The sequence below is a fragment of the Salmo trutta genome, chromosome 14, assembly GCF_901001165.1.
Source record: "Salmo trutta chromosome 14, fSalTru1.1, whole genome shotgun sequence".
NCBI classification, from domain to species: domain Eukaryota; kingdom Metazoa; phylum Chordata; class Actinopteri; order Salmoniformes; family Salmonidae; genus Salmo; species Salmo trutta.
This window is the reverse complement of record NC_042970.1, coordinates 62,202,459-62,209,808: the sequence shown is the minus strand read 5'-3', so window position 1 is coordinate 62,209,808 and position 7,350 is coordinate 62,202,459.

Below are 7,350 nucleotides of genomic sequence, written 5' to 3'. Positions count from 1 at the left end.
CACAGTGTAGGTTGGAAAAAGTATGTGAACCCCTAGGCTAATGACTTTTCCAAAAGCTAATTGGAGTCAGGAGTCAGCTAACCTGGAGTCCAATCAATGAGACGAGATTGTAGATGTTGGTTAGAGCTGCCCTGCAATTAATGAACATGCACCTGTGGAACGGTCGTTAAGACACTAACAGCTTACAGACGGTAGGCAATTAAGGTCACAGTTATGAAAACTTAGGACACTAAAGAGGCCTTTCTACTGACTCTGAAAAACACCAAAAGAAAGATGCCCAGGGTCCCTGCTCATCTGTGAGAACGTGTCTTAGGCATGCTGCAAGGAGGCATGAGAACTGCAGATGTGGCCAGGGCAATAAATTGCCATGTCCGTACTTCGAGACGCCTAAGTCAGTGCTACAGGGAGACAGGATGGACAGCCGATCGTCCTCGCAGTGGCAGACCACGTGTAACAACACCTGCACAGGATCGGTACATCTGAACAGCATACCTGCGGGACAGGTACAGGATGGAAACAACAACTGCCCGAGTTACACCAGGAACACACAATCCCTCCATCAGTGCTCAGACTGTCCACAATAGGCAGAGAGAGGTTGGACTGAGGGCTTGTAGGCATGTTGTAAGTCAGATCCTCACCAGACATCACCGGCAACAACGTCGCCTATGGGCACAAACCCACCGTCGCTGGACCAGACAGGACTGGCAAAAAGTGCTCTTCACTGACGAGTCACGGTTTTGTCTCACCAGGGATGATAGTCTTCCCTGTGGCTCAGTTGGTAGAGCATGGTGTTTGCAACGCCAGCATGGTGTGTGCAACGCCAGGGTTGTGGGTTCAATTCCCACGGGGGGCCAGTACAAAAAAAATACAAATAAATAAAAGAAAAAATGTATGAAAGTCGCTCTGGATAAGAGCGTCTGCTAAATGACTAAAATGTAAAATGTAAATGATGGTCAGATTTGCATTTATTGTTGAAGGAATGAGCGTTACACCGAGGCCTGTACTCTGGAGCGAGATCGATTTGGGGGTGGAGGGTCCGTCATGGTCTGGGGAGGTGTGTCACAGCATCATCGGACTGAGCTTGTCGTCATTGCAGGCAATCTCAATGCTGTGCGTTACAGGGAAGACATCCTCCTACCTCATGTGGTACCCTTCCTGCAGGCTCATCCTGACATGAACCTCCAGCATGACAATGCCACAAGCCATACTGCTCGTTCTGTGCGTGATTTCCTGGAAGACAGGAATGTCAGTGTTCTGCCATGGCCAGCGAAGAGCCCGGATCTCAATCCCATTGAGCACGTGATGGATCGGAGGGTTAGGGCTAGGGCCATTCCCCCCAGAAATGTCCGGCAACTTGCAGGTGCCTTGGTGGAAGAGTGGGGTAACATCTCACAGCAATAACTGGCAAATCTGGTGCAGTCCATGAGGAGGAGATGCACTGCAGTACTTAATGCAGCTGGTGCCCACACCAGATACTGACTGTTACTTTTGATTTTGACCCCCCCTTTGTTCAGCGACACATTATTCCATTTCTATTAGTCACATGTCTGTGGAACTTGTTCAGTTTATGTCTCAGTTGTTGAATCTTGTTATGTTCATACAAATATTTACGCATGTTAAGTTTGCTGAAAATAAATGCAGTTGACAGTGAGAGGACGTTTCTTTTTTTGCTGACTTTATGACCAATAAGCATGCTATATACACAATTTACATCACAAATAGTACAGTTGGTGTGGCTAGTATGAGTATTAACTAGAGGTCGACCGATTATGATTTTTCAACTCCGATACCGATTACTGGAGAACCAAAAAAAGCCGATACTGATTAATATATCGGCCGATATATATATTTGTAATTACAACAATACTGAATGAACATGAACACTTATTTTAACTTAATATAATACATAAATAAAATCTATTTAGTCTCAAATAAATAATGAAACATGCTCAATTTGGTTTAAATAATGCAAAAACACAGTGTTGGAGAAGAAAGTAAAAGTGCAATATGTGCTATGTAAAAAAGCTAACGTTTAAGTTCCTTGCTCAGAACATATGAAAGCTGGTGGTTCAATATTCCCAGTTCTTCAATATTCCCAGTTAAGAAGTTTTAGGTTGTAGTTATTATAGGAATTATGACTCGCCGACTATTTCTCTCTATACCATTTGTATTTCATATACCTTTGACTAATGGATGTTCTAATAGGCACTTTAGTATTGCCAGCCTAATCTCAGGAGTGGATAGACTTGGAGTTATAAACAGCGCTGTGCTTCAAGTATTGCTTAGAGCTGCTGGCAAACTCAGTAAAGTTTGAATGAAAGCTTACGAGCCTGCTGCAGCCTACCACCGCTCAGTCAGAATGTTCTATCAAATATCAAATCATAGACTTCATTATAATATAATAAACAGAGAAATACGAGCCTTTGGTCATTAATATGTGTAACAGTGTAGGTTCCGTCCCTCTCTTCGCCCCAACCTGGGCTCGAACCAGGGACCCTTGCACACATCAACAACTGACACCCACGAAGCATCGTTACCCATCGCGCCACAAAAGCCGCGGCCCTTGCAACGCAAGGGGAACAACCACTTAAGGTCTCAGAGCGAGTGACGTCACTGATTTAAACGCTATTAGCGCGCACTACCGCTAACTAGCCATTTCACATATGTTACATATGTTACATATGGTCAAATCCGGAAACTATCATTTCGAAAACAAAACGTTTATTCTTTCAGTGAAATACAGAACCGTTCCGTATTTTATCGAATGGGTGGCAACCTTAAATCTAAATATTGCTGTTACATTGCACAACCTTCAATGTTATGTCATAATTATGTAAAATTCAGGAAAATTAGTTCGCAACGAGCCTGGCGGCCCAAACTGTTGCATATACCCTGACTCTGCGTGCAATGAACACAAGAGAAGTGACACAATTTTCCTAGTTAATGTTGCCTGCTGTTAGGGTTGAACTGGCTCTTTGTTTGCATAACCTATATAATATACCAGGGAAGCTATTGCTACAATATTAAGTATACAAACTACGGATAAGTCAACTGTTGAAGACAAGAACTACACCCAGCAACAGGAAGTGCATCACGAGGTTGGGACCAGCCTGCACGCCAGCGATAGGATGAGTAAGTTTAAACCAGGCTCATCCTCCCTCTGACAGGCCAGCATTGAGCGGGAACTATCTCTGTCAGAGTATATAAGGGAGAACAAAAGGATGTGACGTTTTCTTCGCTGTTTTGCCCTGCGTGGTGTTACAGTGAGACCGTATATACGAACAACATATTTACCATTCAAGTGTTTACAATAATTAAAGAACAAAGAAATCATGAGATACTCTTTGCTAAATAATTTGTTCTAATACCAGATTCGAATTGACGTGACCCGACACGGCTAACATGAATCTTTTAACTAAATATGCAGGTTTAAAAATATATATTTCTGTGGATTGATTTTAAGAAAGGCATTGATGTTTATGGTTAGGTACATTAGTGCAACGACTGTGCTTTTTTTGTGAATGGGCTTTTGTTAAATCATCACCCGTTTGGCGAAGTAGGCTGTGATTCGATGATAAATTAACTATATGCAACGCAGGACAAGCTAGTGTAACAGTATAGCTTCCGTCCCTCTCCTCGCCCCAACCTGGGCTTGAACCAGGGACCCTCTGTGCACATGAACAACTGACACCCCGCGAAGCATCGTTACCCATCGCGCCATAAAAGCCGTGGCCCTTGCAACGCAAGGGGAACAACCCCTTCAGGTCTCAGAGCGAGTGACGTCACTGATTGAAACGCTATTAGCGCGCACCACCGCTAACTAACTAGCCATTTCACATCGGTTACACTAGTTAACCTAGTAATATCATCAACCATGTGTAGTTAACTAGTGATTATGTGAAGATTGATTGTTTTTTATAAGATAAGTTTAATGCTAGCTAGCAACTTACCTTGGCTCCTTGCTGCACTCGCGTAACAGGTGGTCAGCCTGCCATGCAGTTTCCTCGTGGAATGCAATGTAATCGGCCATAATCGGTGTACAAAGATTACGATTAATCGGTCGACCTCTAGTATTAACACACAGCTGATAGCTAGCTAGCTAGTTAACATTAGGTCACCGTTCCCGTAGTCAGACTTTTCTAAGTGGTAACATGCTAGCTAACCATGGCGTCGGTCTCTTCAATGGCTGTTTTTGTGCGTATGGAACATTTCTAGCCTCTTGTATTTCAGCTCATTAAACATGGGACCAACACTTTCTATGTTGCGTATATATTTTTGTTCAGTATAAAAAAGATATAATATCTACTTGCTAGGTTACGTGCTACATGTCGATGAGTTTGCGTTGAGAAATGGCTCGAGGCATGACGTCAAAGTTTGCGTCAAAAATGTGTAGTTCTGTATGATATGCCGCATTCACGTGCTAGTCGGAACTCGTGCCGCGTTCAAAACAACTGGGAAATCGGGACTTGGAAATCTCAGACTTCCGACTTCAGTGCGTTCAAAACAACTGGGAACTTGGGGGGAAAAAAACGAGCTCCGACTGGGAAAATTTTATTTGAACGGTCATCCCAACTCGGAATTCCAACTCGGAAACTCGGGTCTCTTTCTAGAGATTCGACTATCCGACCTGAAGCTCACTGATGTCATGATTTGACCTCCTATTTTTCAGAGTTCCCAGTTGTTTTGAACGTGGCATAAGACATTCAGAAATGTCCAATTTGCTTACTGGTTGTAGTTATACACGTGCCTCATTCAATGAATCAGACAGTTAGAAATGTCAGTGTTTCCTAGTTCTGACTAGCACGTCAACACAGCAATAGCCACATAAGTGGCTAATTTGCATTTAATTTTTTGGGGAGGTGAATATGTTGAAAAAGTTACCTTGTCTGAGATTTGCGCGGTTATCAAAACGTCACGCCAGGGTAAGCCTACACGAAACACAGACCTTAAATGAAGTAGTTCTAAAATCCTGATGCAAAAATTAATGGTTGAAAAAACGTATTCTTCTTCGACGAGGTTTAACGGCGGTTGGCATCCAATAAACATTGCATTACCGCCACACACTAGACTGGAGTATAACTCCCTTGTACTTTGCTTGAAAAAAATTATATATAATTATTATATGAAATAAATACAACAAATACTCTAACATCTAACACTACACTCACCCCCCAAAAATATAAACTTTTTTTTATTTACACTCTACTATTTAAATCTATTTAGTCCTACTTCAGCCCAACAGCCTGAAAGGATGGGACACCACCACTTAACACACACTGTAACTCTTCTGATGTCAAGTCTCACACAACCAAATACCGCTCTGCAGATGCCACCACAAACTTTATTTTCTGCGAGTTACATTCCATCCCTGCAGTACAGATGATAACCATTGCTATAAATGCCAAAAATCCAATCTTACTGAAACATATATCACTTATTGGTTTATCCCTCTGTACTGGTACAGATCTACTACTGACACCACTCCTCTCAGGATCCCTCCCCCTTGACCCATCTTCCTCTACTTTCTTCACTGCTTCAGCATATGACAACTTCTGCACTACTCTAACCCTGGAAACCTCAACCTGCCTCTCTCGCACGGGACATGTATGATCGCCAGCCACATGGGCACCCCTACAGTTAACATATATCACTACTTCACCCAATGCTACACATTCCTTTCTCTCATGCCTTTCTGCATACTTCTCACACCTAGGAACCTCCCTCCTACACACTGCTGCCACATGCCCATAAGCTTGACATCTGTAACAACATAATATTTTCGGCACAAAAGCTCGTACAGGATAACTTTTATATCCTAACATCACTTTGTCAGGCAAAGACTCAACATCAAAACTCAAAAGAACAGACAATGACTCTTCTGTTTCTCCACTCCCGCCACCCTGTCTGCGTCGCACCAAACGACGACCATCACAAACACCGGGAATCTTCCCCTTCAATTGGTCAGCTTTCACATTTACCACTACCCCAGTAATCACTCCTTTCAATGGCTCCCTTTCTTGAGAGCAAAACAATTCACATCTCTTTTCCCCATTCGTTTAACATGGAGCGCCTGCTCCCTCTGACCAGCAGAAACACAAACAATTATCACAAGACCACTTCTGGTTACCCTCACAGCACCCAACTCTATTTTCACCCACCCTGAAACCACAAATGGATCAGCCAAAAGGCAAGGGTCCACTTTTTCCAAAAACCTCACTCATACTGTCACAGACTCATCTTCATCCTGACCCTCGGTGCAAGCCTTGGGCTCCGAGAACTTCACCACACCAACCACCTCCGTTACTTTGCCCTCATTCACTTCCATTTCTCCTCCAGTCTTCAACTCCCTCTGCTTACACTTTCTACCATTCTTATTTAACAAACCATCTCCCTTTTTTTCTGCCATTTTACCCGACTCAAGCTCACCCTCTTCCTCCCTCGCTCTCTTAGACCTCCTCTGACCCCCTCCATATTCCAAGTAGAAGTCTCCTTATGATAATACTGCACTTCTCCTGATATACATCTTGTTCTTGCCTTGTCAAGGGACGCCATTTAACCAGCTGTCAAATCTCCGTACAATCAGCACGAACCCCTCGGGATGTAGCGGTAAAACAGTGCATTCCACTTGTCAAGCAGCTGCTTCGTCTTGATGTTCTTCTTCATCAATAGCCAACACAAAGCTTTTCCATTTCAAACAAGCGCACTTTCTCGCGGATTCCTCTATTCCAGAAAATTGTGAAAAAACGATTGGATGGTAGAGAGATGCTGTGCTACTACCCTCATGCCATGAATATGCATAGACAACTCCCATATAAAGTGTTTTTTCTCAAAGTTTCTGGGATGTCACGTGTCCTTCTTATATCACTACACTCCTAACAACTTAAGCATTACAAAACTTTTATTAGATCAAATAAACCTCACGTAACAAATAAGTCATACTTTTTGTGTTGTTGCGCAAAGTCGACCTTCATTGACTGCCATACAAAAACTCCTTGCTTGGTGGGTGAAAAAACGCCACCTGCTGGAGGGAGACAGATTTCTCTCTTCCTCTCTGGTTACATGCTGACCAGACCGGACACGTCGTGTGTGCAAGCATCGCAAAATACATTTTGAAATCCATGTTATTCAATTATTGCATCCACACTGCTCACGCGCGCCAACGAGTGTCTGCGATGCCAAGGGCTAAAATAGAACTCCTTTCTATTTCTGACGCAGATCGTGCTGCAAGTCCTGCCTCTCCCATCTCCTCATTGGTTTATAGAAGCAGGTACCCAAGTGCCATCTCTTCATTGGTTATACCCACGTGGGTGATTGAAAGACGAACTGTTTTGCTGGTCTTCGTGGTAATAC